The 14,961-nt window shown below is 39.0% G+C and overlaps 1 protein-coding gene across 3 annotated transcripts in view; it reads left to right on the forward strand.

The window, feature by feature from the left end:
- AKAP6 (A-kinase anchoring protein 6) overlaps nt 1-14,961 on the forward strand; it is a 410,046-nt gene that overhangs the window by 274,146 nt on the left and 120,939 nt on the right. The window lies entirely within an intron of this gene.

Genomic DNA, 14,961 nt, shown 5'->3' on the forward strand with positions numbered 1-14,961 from the left:
TAGCCAAAATATTCCTTCACAAGGCAAGAGAAAAGAAGTCTTTCCATGTACTTGCTTTCTTTTTTCTCTTACATGTGACTTAAAATTCTCATTCAGATTTTGAGGATAAATTAACAACACAGGTTACAAATTCTGTCTTGTGATATAACCCGAGGTCTAAGAATGCAAGAAAAGAATTCGAGTTGTAATTCTTTTTAGAAAATGGGCAAGGGCTTTTTAACTTTTAAAATTTACCTATCTCTATAGTTTGTTGCTCTTTTAAGATATTTTTAATATATAGACATGTGAGCATGTATTTGATTCATCTTCTATGATTCAGAAGACATTTATTCACAAGAGGAAAAGCATGACAGCAAATTAGAAAGAAAAGGTTAAATATTCGAGCGTGAACAATAAGCTATTTTGAGGCCTTAACGTGCTTTAATTTCTCTAAATGCCTAAATAGTCCCTGGTGTACCCACCACCACAAACTTTAGGTCACATTTTCATGTTTTCTAAAAGCCCTAGGGATTGAGCTGGTACCACGTGCTTCTGACCTCAGATTCCAAGGGCCCAACCTGAGTATTTACTCTGGGCTCCACAAATCATAAATCTGCCCTGGGAATGGCTTAGTTAACAACAAGCATTGTTCTGTGAAGTGGGAGTAGGTGAACTTGCCTGATATCCTTTGTTTATGCTCCTTAGGGTGCTGAAGGCTGTGCATTGTCAGGAAATTTAAGAGTGTGCTGAAGAAAAGGCAGCTATTTAATACTAAGGACAAAAACCATATACTCCTTTCTATTTTCTGTTTACATACAGAAAACCATTGTTTGAGAAATGTATGTGGGTGAGGTTATCTGGGGTGTCCTGCTCCTGAGACCATTTGCTCCCACAGTTGAATCTGTAATTCTGAAACCTTAAGAACACAGCCTTCTAAAATTATCTGCTCCAATGATACATAAACTTCATTAACAGTTCCTTTTGTTACACAGAATGAGCATTGTTTCTGATAAGATATTGTGGGAATAATGTGGGCCTTCTAGGGTCTTCATTCCATATGCAGATAGATATCCAATCCACTGAAGAGAACATTAAGTTGGTGATGCAATCCATATGTTTTTATTTCCTCCTCCAGCCTATGTCCATGCAAAGGAGCATATGTAGTTGAAAAATGTATAAGGTTACTCCAGGGAAGACTCAGCTGTTAGACTGAATGGAGATCTTAAATGTCCATTTTTGTGTAACCAAAATATTGTTTAGAAATGAATTTATAACCTCTCTGGCATGATGAAAAGCTGCATATCAAGGTGATTTAACACAGCTTGTGTACAACCATGAAATGTGTGTTTGACAGTCATGAGTATGTGTGGGGGGAAGATTTCCCTGACAGGATGTGAAGCTGTGTGAGCTGTAGTAACAGAGTGTGTCCCTCTGTGGGAGACACTGGGCCCTGGTTCCTAACTAGCAAAGTAGGGAACCGTCGCTTCCTAGAGGGACCTACAGTGCTTGAGTCACTGGTGATTCTCAAAGGGAGCAGGTTGGTGCTTTTGACTGACTCCTGTTGATTTAAATGAAAGCTTGTAAATTGTCTTGTTTCTTTCATCCAATAAATATTCACTGAAGGCATACTATGTGCATGGCACAATTTTCTGAGCAGATTTCATCAAGAACACTCTTTTGTAAATTTTGTAAAGTATAACCATCTGTCTTTCTGACACCTCTTTCTATTAAGGGGTTGTCTGATTTCATTTTTATAATGAATTTCAAAATCTTGTTTATTTTAGTAAGTAGTATCCTACTTCCCATCAAGACTTAGAGTAGATTACAAAGCATGTCTTTTGTTTAGCTTATAAATAATAGAATTGAGAGGCAAAAAGGCTGGTGACTGGCTTGTCCAGGACCTCACCTCAGAGCCCTGAGTCATGATGCAGTGAACAGTCCATGAAGTCACACTTTGCCCTCTCTCTGAAAATTTAGCTCAGACCCTTGATAAACTCTTTTCCCCCTAAATCACGTTATGCATGTTCCATATGGTATATGAAATTTGAATTATGGTATTGTCCTACTACAGAGAAACAGAAGAGTCTTAAGGCAATTTCATTTAAGCCACAAGAAGTTTGGACAAAAACTGCAAAGCAGGCTTAAGTGAAAAATTCAATTCATTAATTTGACAAATATTATTAAATGCCTCCTTTACGAAGTGCAGAGTTTAAAAGGCAAAAATGAAATGGTCCCTGCCCTTGAGAAGCTCACCGTTTATTTAGTAAGAGGAACCAGATTTATAAACAGCATAGAATGAAGGATCAAAGTGATGAGTTAGGAATCTGCTTGGAGTAGGGAGCAGGGCTCATGGAAGGTGGTGCTCAGTTCTGATGGTGGTGGGGAGAATTGAAGCAGGTCAGGAGTGATAGAGAGAGATGGGACTCTGGAGGTGATTTTCGGAAGAGGGCTAGGTCGGGGGAAGAATTTTCCAGTTTAATCTGAACAAACATGTATTGAGCACTTACAAAGACAGACAGACCATAGTCCCTACCTTCATGAAATTTACAGTCTATCAAGAGAGCAGCATTAAATCAGTATTTCTCTGTATCACGAAGAAGAAGGGGAGGCAGAGGGTTCCAGGGAAGCTTAGAGCAAACAACATGTGGACTCCATGAGGCAGGGCCATGTCTGTCACATTCACCACACTAGGCGCTGCATCCTGGAGTGTGCTAGGTGCCCAGTGAATGCTGGCGCATAAATGAAAAGCTAAAACGAATCTAGGGCTCAGAGGGAACAAGGGTGTGAAATCATTATGCTGCTTGCCGTTCCATATGACTGGAGAGCAAGGTAGAAAGTCAGAGGGAGTAATGCAAAATAAGGCTTAGGAAGAAAGTGAAGTTGAGATCCTGGAGTTAATCACTGAGTTCATGGTCCTTAACTAGGACACATCAAGATTTCCTAGGGAACTTTTAAGTTGAAAATTGCCTGCCCATATCACCTCCCTCAAAATTCTGATTCAGGAGGCAGGAGTGAACCAAAATATATTACACTTGATGCCCACTGCCAATTGAGATCATTGCTCCAGTGGTTTTCAAAGAATGATCTCTAGACCAGCAGCATTAGTATCTCCTGGGAATCTGCAAATCCTGGGTCCCTTTCCAGATGTACTAAATTGGAGAATCTGAAGGTGGAGACCAATAATAGATTAGAAATTAATGGGAGATGTGGAGACTTGATTGGAGGCTAAAGCCAGAAAGAGTCGATAAACCTTGGATAAGGCAAGTAAGAGAGAGAAAAGGGCCATTCTAATGTGGGGAGAGAAAGAAAATAAGAAGACTTAGATTCAGATGATTTTTGTGTCATTGAGCATTTCATGATTCTTGAGCAGGCTCTACTAGGCACTGGGGTTGTAGAGGCAGTGGGACACAAAGAGTGAGGCTGGCCCAGGGTCAGAGGTGACAGCCAGTGTTTCCCACAGCAGAGACAATGTATACAAACAGCTGGAACCAGTCAGGGATTCCAGCAAGAATAGGCTGGCAATTTTAAAACTATGCTGGCAGCACTCTGGAGAATGGACTGGCATGGGCAAGACTAGACAGTGCTTGATTAAGAAGCTATTCCAGTCATCCAAGTGAGAAATTGTTCTGGCCTGAAGACAGCAGGAATGAAAATGGAAAGAAGTTGAAGACAGAACCTGGTCCCTGAGTGGATGAGGGACATTAAGGGAGGCGGGGTTTAAGACAGACCTCTGTGTTTCAGGCTTTTGCACAAATGGACATCGTATTCAATGCAGGGGAGGAGCAGGGGCCTGAGAGGAACTGACTGTTTGGGACAAAGTTCTTTTTTATGGTCTGCAAAACATCTAAGTAAAAATGCCCAGGAAGCAGATCTGAAGCTCAGGGATGTCTTGGGCTCCTCAACCATCAACAAGGACAGTATGGTGACTATGAGGTAGCAGGGGCTGAGGGAGGTGGCAGCTTACCTTGCGGTAGCATGTCCCCACAAAACCTACCTCAGGGAGACATAGCAATCTCTTTAAGAATGCTAATTTTAAAAGATATGGCTAATAGGAACATTTTTATTTCAGCTAGAATCTTTCAGGCTGTATTATACAAGTCTTTTAAAATAAAATTTGTGTGTGTGCCAAGTCACTTCAGTCATGTCTTGACTCTGTGCGACCCTATGGACTGCCAGGCTCTACTGCAGCCTGCCAGGCTCTACTGCACATGGGATTCTCCAGGCAAGAATACTAGAGTGGGTTGTTTGCCCTTCTCCAGGGGAACTTCCCACCCCAGGGGTCAAACTCACATCTCTTAGGTCTACCTGCATTGGCAGGTGAGTTCTTTACCACTGGTGCCCTCTGGGAAACCCAAAATAAAACCATAGCATTGAAAATTCCAAGGTGATATCTTGATTAGCAGGAACTGAAAACTACTGTTGATTATTATTTTCTGTCTTCAAGCTGCTGGTAGAACCTTCTGATTCCAGGTATTAGAATGTATTAGGTCTGCTCAGATTGCTTCTAACTACGTAAAAAAAATTTTTTTTAGGGATGTATATTTTCTCTAGTCTAAATTCTTGAAGGAGGAGAGAGAGCATACAGGATTAAAAATTAAAGATCAGAATTCAAGTTGTTATATACTTTGGCCACCTGATGCGAGAGCATACTCATTGAAAAGACCCTGATGCTGGGAAAGACTGAAGGCAGGAGGAGAAGGGGATGAAAGAGGACAAGATGGTTGGCTGACATCACTGACTCAATGGACATGAGTTTGAGCAAACTCTGGGAGATGGTGAAGGACAAGGAAACCTGGCATGCTATAGTCCATGGGGTCACAAAGAGTCAGACGGACACAACTGAGCGACTAAACAACATCATGTAGGGATATGTGTGTGCGTGTGTGTGCACACATATTAAGCATTACTATAAATAACACTGTGGAGTAGAAGAGTAGGGCGATGTTTCCTGACTCTGATTCCGGCGATCCAGAGGGAATTTCAAAGAGCCTTCTGTACTTATGTAAAGTTCTAGAAGATACTTCAGTCTCAGTCATATGCCAGCCTCTGGCTGAGGGGGAATTTGGGCAATGTCCACAGATGGATATGTAGTCAAGGTTTGTTCTCTATAAGAATGTAGAAGTATTCGTCCCACATCATGTAACATTTTAAAGTAAATTTTACCTTCAAATACGAACAGTATACACAGGTTGTTTCCAAGCACAACAGGTTGAACTAAATGAACTTTAACTAGCCGAAAGGTTAAAAGTTTGGCAGTAAAAATAAATCCATTTTCCTTTAGGAAATGAAGTATTCCTGAATCATTGTGATAATGTACACACACACACACACACACACACACACACACACACACACATATAAAACACTCCCAAAGAGGAATAGTATTGACAGATGAAAGCAAATATATCACTATTTAAAACATTATTTGATTAAAGATCAAATAAGCAATAAGATATACTGAATGACTTCAAATACCTGAGAAGGGGTGTAATCACCTCTGGGTTTCATTGCCATAGGATGATCTTTCTGGATTTCTGTTGAGCCAAAGGCCAAAAATATCCTTGTGCAGCTGGGTGAACATTCGTGCTCACTTATATTCTCTTTCTTTCAATGAACATTTTGAATTTCTGCTCAATGGTTGTTTTTGGAACATTGTTGCATATTAATAAAATGTTTTCTTTTTGGTACACTCCAGTCATAAATTGTGTGCTGATGTTGGGAATACTCTCCCAGATAAATCATGAGATGATCCAAGGCGACCTTATTTCTACCCTGCATTTCTACCTACTTCCCCTGATTTTTACCCTGTCTCAAACTAATGAACAACTGATCAGTGTTCAGTTCAGGTTCTTTTTGCTCCTTCTGTTGTGTTCTGATGTTATCACATAGTAAGATCACAATGCATCCTGTAGCCAAAGGAGCAAAAAGTGCCTGACTACCTTCTGAAAAACTGATATTCTGGGCACTATGATTATTAAAATAAGTCTTCCTGGCTATAAAAAGAATCTCACCAGTATAAATATTCCTTTGGGATCATAATATCTTATGCTTCTAATGTTCAAATACATTAAACTAATTTTAGACCTAGACAGTCTTCCACTTCAGTAATCTAATGCCATCCATACCAAGAGCCAACAAAGGATGAACTAGAGAGGTAGTGGCATAATTACTGGGGAAGTATTATTTCAAAGTTAAGAGTAAAGTCAAACTATTTATTTATTTATATAACTCCTTTCCATCTTAACAATTCTGAAACAATTTCTGTGCTGCTTTGGAAAGTTTATGGGGTCAACTGAAGAAGGAAAGAGGTATGAGAGAGTCTAAGACAAATCTAATCTACCTCATTTTAATGTGCAGAGCTTAACTCTTTTCTTGAAAATGTATTCCTTTATGCATTCCCACATTACTTTCACAAAGGATTTAAGTCAACTTACCAAAAATATTTACAATAAAATAGAATAAATATTTGACTGAAGTCAGTTAGGTAAAAGTAAAATGTGTACCAGAAAACAAAAAAGTGCATCTTCTGTGCATGTCCTCAAGAAGGGCAATGATTTGGCTCTAAGCTTTCCACATCCAAAGGAAAGAGTGAAATCTCATCCATCAGAAAATTCTAGTGTCCTAAGATTAAAAATAATATATATCTGGGGAAACACACTGAGTCCTGGGAGGGATTTCTCCTGTAGTTCTTTCAGAAGACAGGCCTCTGTAATACTCCATCTCTTCCCTGGTGCCTCAGATGGTTAAGAACCTGCCCGCAATGCAGGAGACCTGAGTTTGATCCCTGAGTTGGGAGGATCTCCAGGAGAAAGGAATGACAACCTACTCCAGTACTCTTGCCTGAGAAATCTCATGGACAGAGGAGCCTGGTGGGCTACAGTCCATGGAGTCGCGAAGAGTCGGACATGACTAAGCAGCTAATACTTTCAGAAGAGAAACCAAATTCCCAAGGCAATTTTTTGATGTAGGCTGCAGAAGTGATGTCAAAGCACAGTTCAGTTAAGAGCCAATTTACAGGATAGATCAAATCATATTGGGAGAGATCTCTATAGTAACTCTTCCACAAAGATTTTGTTAGAGATTGAGTGGCAGAGAGTTATTCCTGTGTTATTTACCTCCTGAGCTTCCCAGGTGGCGCATTGGTAAAGTATCCACCTGCCAATGCAGCAGACACATGAGACAGGAGACATGAGTTTGATCCCTGGGTTGAGAAGATCCCCTGGAGGAGGATGGCAGCCCACTCTAGTATTCTTGCCTGGGAAATACCATGGACAGAGAAATCTGGTGGACCATAGTCTATGGGGTCTCAAAGAGTCGGCCACGACTGGAGTGACTGAGCACACACATTTTTATCCCCTGCCCTAACCTTGAGGGGGAATATTCTCTGTGCTATGCTTAGTCACTCAATCATGTCTGATTCTTTGCTACTCCATGGACTATAGCCCACCAGGCTCCTCTGTCTGTGGGGATTCTCTGGGCAAGAATACTGGAGTGGTTTGCCATACCCTCTTCAGATATTCTCTATTGCTTGTTAAATCTTTGAAAACCAGGGAGGTATAGGATAGAGTAGACTTTTTACAAAAGGCTGAACTGCCTAACCCTCAGCAGTGTGCCAGAAGCAAGTCTGGATCCAGACCCTCTAACACATGGACAATGACATAGGAAGGTTTCTCTCTCTCTCTTTTTTAAACGACATTATCTCTTGCTTTGTCTGCAGATAGATGGGTTCTCACATTTGTGTTAGAATCACTGCCATTTCCAAATTCTTCGGAATGTTTTCAAGTTCTTTGGCTAGAACTTAGTCCAGTGTATTATCTGAAAATTTAGAGAGAGAGTTTTGACTTCCTGACAGCCTAACAGAATCTTCTAGATATATCCAGAAACTTACAGTAATACTTCTAATTTTATGGCTAATCTTAGAGGTTAGAATTTTTTTGCTTTATGGATTGTATTTTAATAGCAGGAGTTTATGAACCGTCCATAAGACCATGAGAAAGTGGGGCCTATCGTTAACAGATCTGTAGGACTGGTTTTATTTTTCTTAGACATTTTCACATGTACATGGGTGTATATGAGAATTGAGAAAATTACTACTGGAAAGAACTCCATATTCCTTTTTATTTATTAATGGCAAAGGCAGGCTGCTTTTCTCATGAGGAAGTGGCTCATGAATTTTCATTCAAAATAGTAAATTAGTGTCCACACTTTAATATGTTTAGAGTGGAAAGGGATTCTACATGCAACTGTGCATATCAGATTTCATGTCTGGAAAGCTAAATTTTATTCTTTAATGATAATGTGATTGGACTAGGTGCCACTCTTTTATCTGCCTCCTGTGCTTACATGACACATGGCATAGAGGATGATGGGAAATTCTAATCAATTATTAGTGTTTTACTTTAATAATATTAAAGTATATTTTTATGAGATTTTTGCTACCATTACCTTTAGTGTCTTTTTTGAAAACCAGAGGCAAACTTCCTTGAGCAAATAATGTGAACAGTGAACACTTAGTGAATATTTGGGGAAAGAATCAATATGCTAAAGAAGCTAGGAAAATTGGATCACTTAACAGAAATTCCAACATAGACAAGCTGGTATCTCAGGAACTGATCTTGTGTTTTTGGATATATTAATGTGAAAGTAACTATTAAGTTTACAAATGATGGATACTTAAATGCTCCAAAATATGTATTACTCAGCCTTAGTAGAAAAGCTTCCAGGCCTTTTTAGTATTCTTTTTTTCAACTATTAGTTGCTCTATTTTGATGATTTCTTCATTTGATGTCTGATTTAATCAAAATTCCTTAGTGGACCAAGCTGGAACCTCATATATTCACACACACCTTCCATTGATTTCACTTGGGTGAAACTTTATCTTTTAAGCAAAGTTTAAGTTGAAATGTTGAGTTAATGATGCTCACTTTAAATACCAAAGGCTGAATGCATTTATGTATTCAAACACTTAGCTGGTCAAACATAAGTCCCACCAGGGTTTAGAGAAAGGATCATTTCTTAAACTGTGCCAGCCTCACAAATGATATATTGCTATCCAATCTGTAAAAATTGATACTAAACAGTCTTGTTAGTATTTTATTTCCATGGTGAAAAAATATGGAATTTTTTTTTTAACCTGAAAAAGTTAGAGAAAATGATGGACAAGATATTGGGAAATACTTTTGGCAATTATCATAGTAGTTAGCCAAAATTTAGAGAAAAAAAACACTAAAGAAAAAAATTGCATGTTTTTTTTTCCATAACTTGTCTCTGTCTTTATTAGAATTTCAGATGCTGAAATGAACACATAATTCTATATTTATCTAACAAAACCTGACTTTGATTTAGAAGACTTTTTCTCCTCATTACATGATTGTGCTTGTAAAGCTCCAAAACTGGTAATATCATATCTGCAATAGAATGTCCAACTCTTTTATTGTGAAACCTTCAGGGATATGGCAATTTAAAGGGAAAATATCCAAAACAATATCACTTTGGTAATGTGTTTGATTTATAACACTGTCTTAGAATAGTGTACAATTCTGCTTTGTAACATTTTCATAGAGTATAATGTATTCACAGAGTACTGAAAAGGTATGCTTTGAGACCTTTTGACATCTAGATTATATATTTGTATCAATCAGTTGGCAGGAGCCCAAGCACATTTACAAAGAAAATTTTATAAGGAAAATCCTTCCAAAAGAGCAGTTCCTATACTCATACCCCTTAAAAGGTTCTGAACTATTTGCCACAATTTCAATCATCTCTCTCTCTCTGTTTTAAAAAGGGGTCATTTGTCACAAGGACTTCAAGGAAAAGTACCTGGTTCTGAAATCAACGGATGGAATCAGCATATTCTGCAAAGGGTTATAGAACTAACTAGTTCTGTGCTACCCTTGATAAATTCACTCATCTATGATCTTTTCTGTTTTCCTGTATAGTAGCTGACATTTTCCTTAGAAGATGTCTTTTATAAAATCACCAGTCTACAGCATACCTTTGCAGGCAATATAAACAGAAGAAAGTAAGCTACTTCCTTTACCTCAGAATTTTCCTGCTATAATGAGCACATTAAATTACAGTCATTTCAGAAGATTAAAAAAAAAAACCAACAAAGAAATTCTAGTAATTTATTTCTGATTTGTTACAAAGTTATATATTTGATTTCACTTAAGTTTGGAAAACTGTCAGGTATTCCCTAAGCTGTGAATTAACACATGCCAAAGAATCTGAAATCAGGCACAAGTGCTTAAAATATGTTTTTGTCTTCAGAATTAAGGTTCCATCCCTGTGTTGGAAAGATCCCTGGAGAAGGGAATGGCAAGCCACTCCAGTATTTTCGCCTGGGAAATTCCATGGACAGAGGAGCATGGCGGACCATAGCCCACGGCGTTGCAAAGAGTCAGACAATACTGAAGCAACTATTAGGATCTGATGAGAATTTGTCATTTGAAAAACACTAGTGCTGATTCTACACTAATGAAACAAAATAAAGAACCAAAGCATTTACCATATCTAACAAACTCAAGCTTATTTAAGTATTCTCAGCTAGGATGAAAACAGACTGGACTGGAGGAATTGTGAATATTTGTGTTAGATTCAGTCAGCACTTGCAGGTCTCCAGTGAAGATTATCTCAGAATGAGCCTGAGGTACATTTAACTAGAAGAAATGGCTTTTGTTCTAAGTCCTTTGATAGGGAGAATAACAGGAGGGAACAGCTCAATGGATATAAAGACATGGTAAAGAGCTAGTAAAAAAAAATTCCATGATTCTGAACATTTTATCATCCTGTATGTAGTTTTCATCTATTTAAAATCTATCCATACATTTCCTTTAATTTTCACCATAGAAGTAGGATGTGAAAGGAATGGGAAGGCAGCTCACATTAATTGAGAGGATACTGTATATAATCATTTCAAGTAAGCAAATGTACCATTGTGTACTGAAGGCAAAATCTCACCTTCAGAATGAATGGGGAATCTGTCTATATTGCAATTGGTATTTGAGGATGAAATATTATCTTTATCATGTATTGCTCTTCTGAAGTCATCCTAGCCCTACTAAAAGTTCTTGGTTTCATTATCTATATTCACTCATCATCATTTATCAAGTACTATCCTGGTCATTATGCCAAAGCCTTTGACTGTGTAGATCACAGCAAACTGTGGAAAATTCTTGAAGAGATGGGAATACCAGACCACCTTACCTGCCTCCTGAGAAATCTGTATGCAGGTCAAGAAGCAACAGTTAGAATTGGACATGGAAAAACAGACTGGTTCTAAATTGGGAAAGGAGTACATCAGGGCTGGATATTGTCACCCTGCTTATTTAACTTAGATGCAGAGTACATCATGAGAAAGGCCGGACTGGATGAAGAACAAACTGGAATCAAGATTGCCGGGAGAAATACAAGTAACCTCAGATATGCAGATGATACACCCTTAATGCAGAAAGTGAAGAGGAACTGAAGAGCCTCTTGCTAAAAGTGAAAGAGGAGAATGAAAAAGCTGGCCTAAAACTCAGCATTCAAAAAACTAAGATCATGACATCCATTCCCATCACTTCATGGCAAAAAATGGTGAAACAATGGAAATAGTGACAGGCTTTATTTCCTTGGGCTCCAAAATCACTGCAGATGGTGATTGCAGCCATGAAATTAAAAGATACTCCTTGGAAGAAAAGCTATGACCAACATAGACAGCATATTAAAAAGCAGAGACATTACTTTGTTGACAAAGGTCCAGAGAGTCAAAGCTATGGTTTTTCCAGTAGTCATGTATGGATGTGAGAGTTGAACTATAAAGAAAGCTGAGTGCTGAAGAGCTGATGCTTTTGAACTGTGGTGTTGGAGAAGACTCTTGGGAGTCCCTTCGACTGCAAGGAGATCCAACCAGTCCATCCTAAAGGAAATCAGTCCTGAATATTCATTGGAAGGACTGATGAAGCTGAAACTCCAATACTTTGGCCACCTGATGCGAAGAACTGACTCTTTGGAAAAGACCCTGATGCTGGGAAAAATTGAAGGCAGGAGGAGAAGGGGACGACAGAGGATGAGATGGTTGGATGGCATCACCAACTCAATGGACATGAGTTTGAGTAAGCTCTGGGAGTTGGTGATAGACAGGGAAGTCTGCTGTGCTGCAGTCTGTAGGGTCTCAAAGAGTCAGACACAACTGAGCTACTGAACTGAACTGATCTTGGGCATTAGGGATACAAACATAAATTCACCCCTTGCCCTTAAATTGTTTAGTCATAATCAAAGCTTCTTTTTTAATCATACACGTATGGAAAAGAAAACAGCTTTCCTTATTATCACTTGCTGATTGATAATTTATGAGACTTCCTAATTACATACATCATTGGTATAACAACAGAAAAAACCTGGTTTTAAGATCAGAGTTCAGGCTCTTACACACAATACTTGTAGCCTTTCCTAACAAAATAACATTTTCTTTAGGGAACAACATCTTGGAATAAATGCTGTTTTTCAGATTTCCTATTCCTCTCCCTTCTTTTGTGCAAGATGGCATCTGAGCAATATAAGGGGCTTATGTGATCTTGTGATTCTGGGGTACAGTGAGGCCCTCTGGCTTAACGTGGCCCCTGGATGCAGCCTGGTTAGGTTCCATGCAATGGGTCTTGCCCTGCCATTACATTATGAGGTTGTACACGACAGAGGCCTGTGGCTGCGTTGTTATCTCTTGGCTTGGTTCAGGAGGTATTTCCTGCTGACTAAGCTTCATCTCAGTCTTCACTGGCCCAGCCAGCTGTCTGAGGTCTGGCTTCAGAGGCCCCCCTGGCTCTCCTTAGAGGTCATTGTGTCTCTGTTGCCATGGTAATGCCTCCGTCAAGTTCACCTGAACTCCCAGAAACCTCATGGGAGGATGAGAGAACAGTCTCATCATGGGGGAAGGGGAAGAGAACAGAGTAGCAAAGAGAGTCCTGACCACAACTCTCTGCAGCATCCCCACCTCAGGTTATTGTGAGGGCATTGTTTAAGGCAGTCTCCCAGACTATGTAGCAGGAAAAGCATCCTGGTGCTTTTGGCTTTCCCTTTAGGTCTTAAGCCAAGAGAGAGAGGGACACGCATCTGAGCACCTGCTCCTCTTGCCTTTATTTCATTCTTATTCTCCAAGTCCACTGAGATGGAAGCGAGGAGCCTTTCCCTTCCTTTATCTTTTGCTTTTAATATTCTCCTGGATATTCTCACCTATATGAGTATTAGGATTATACTTTCCTAATTTGGGGGGTGGCATGCCACCTTTCCCCTGTCTTTGTGGTCAAAATGTGAGCGGGTACAAGGAGAGAGAAACAGTAAACATAATTCAGGAGATATTTCTAAGTGATTGTGTCTGCCGTGTGAGCAATTGCTTATTAGTCATTCCTTATCAATCACTCACAGAATGAAATTTTAAAAAGCCTAATGGTTTATTGGTTCCTGTTGCAGTGGTTTTTGCTTGTTTGTTAGTATTTTGAAATGGGATACTATTTCAGATTTCATGTATGCTTGTAAGTAAGTCTTTACTACTCAAAGCGTGATCTAGGAGCAGCAGGGTTGCCAGTTGCCAACACTTACTTCAAAGAGTCTCAGACCCAACCCTAAAAGTACTGAGTCAATATCTGCATTTCAACAAGACTCTCAGCAATGCCATAGGCACAGTAAAGTTTGAAAGCACAGCTCTAGACCACCTTAGCCTTACTGAAGGTTTGTTTATATCAATTATATCCATCATTGACATTCACTAAACATTTATTAATTCATTCTACGTGTTAGCCAATGATAAGCCTTGGCCTGGGTGCTTATGGTTCTAATCAAAAAACTTTATAATTATGGCAAAGTAATTAAAATAGACGATTCTAGGTCTAGACTCCATCACTAGATATACCTTAATTTTTTGACAGATCTATTAAGATTAAATTGTAAGTTATGAAAAGCAGATATTCACTTTTTTGGAAAGCAGTCATTTCGTGTATAAAGACAGGGACAAGGCGGTAATAAGACGCCCACGTGATAAGTTCAGATTCATACCTGAGGCTGCTGCTCCATTAGTACTGATAGGGTTTTGCTCAGAGTTTGACAAGACTCGCAGATTTCTTTTAGAGGGATGATTTTGGGGAGAAGGACAAAGTCATAGTTTTTTTTTTTTTCATTCTGCACTTTCATTTTCTGATCACAGTGTTTTAGAAGAATCTGAGCTTTACTTATTCACCAGGCTTTCAATAGAGAATCACATTAATCCTTTTAAGCTCCTTATTCTAATGATTTATTTTGTTGAAAACCATAGTGATCCTCCTTTGAATTTTAATGATTGCTGGCTATTCAGAGATTCATTGTTTTGACTTCCTGTCCTTACCTTTGTTTCCTACATGTCTGTGGGGAACACCTGTCTAATACTGGATCTGCCCCTGGTTCTCACTGGCTTACCAGAGTCACTCAAGCCTATCTCTGAGTGTTAAACTGAAATGCTGGCTACTCATCCATGACAATAAACGTAGGATATACGTTTGCAGAGATAGGCAGATAGACAGCAGAGGGACAGATAAATGATTGAGTCATTTCCCAGTGAAAATAATATTTTGGATATGGTAGTATATAGTGATCATATAGAGAAATTAACTGAATTAGTATTCTTATCATGAATATATTAGGATGCATGCAGTATCCACGGAAAATCTAGTCAAAGAGAAAAAGAGGTTTGAATGTTGAGAGTGCTGTTTGTACCACAGATTCTGGACCAGGTAACCTTCCCAAGGCACTGACCCTCCATGTCTCAGTCTGTTAAAAATGGCAATGCTCTTTTTCAAGGACATAGTTCATTTTGTTCAAATGCTGCAAATCCTCAGAAAGGGTGAGCGAATGGAAATAGCCATAATATGTCTCAGGTACAAGCATCAGAATTACATGTTATGTTTTCAAAATCTAAGAAAATGGCTATGTCAAAAGCTTGAGTTCCTATCTGGCCCACTGTGTAACCACACCGAG

The sequence above is a fragment of the Ovis canadensis genome, chromosome 18 (genome assembly GCF_042477335.2).
Source record: "Ovis canadensis isolate MfBH-ARS-UI-01 breed Bighorn chromosome 18, ARS-UI_OviCan_v2, whole genome shotgun sequence".
In the NCBI taxonomy this organism is placed as follows: domain Eukaryota; kingdom Metazoa; phylum Chordata; class Mammalia; order Artiodactyla; family Bovidae; genus Ovis; species Ovis canadensis.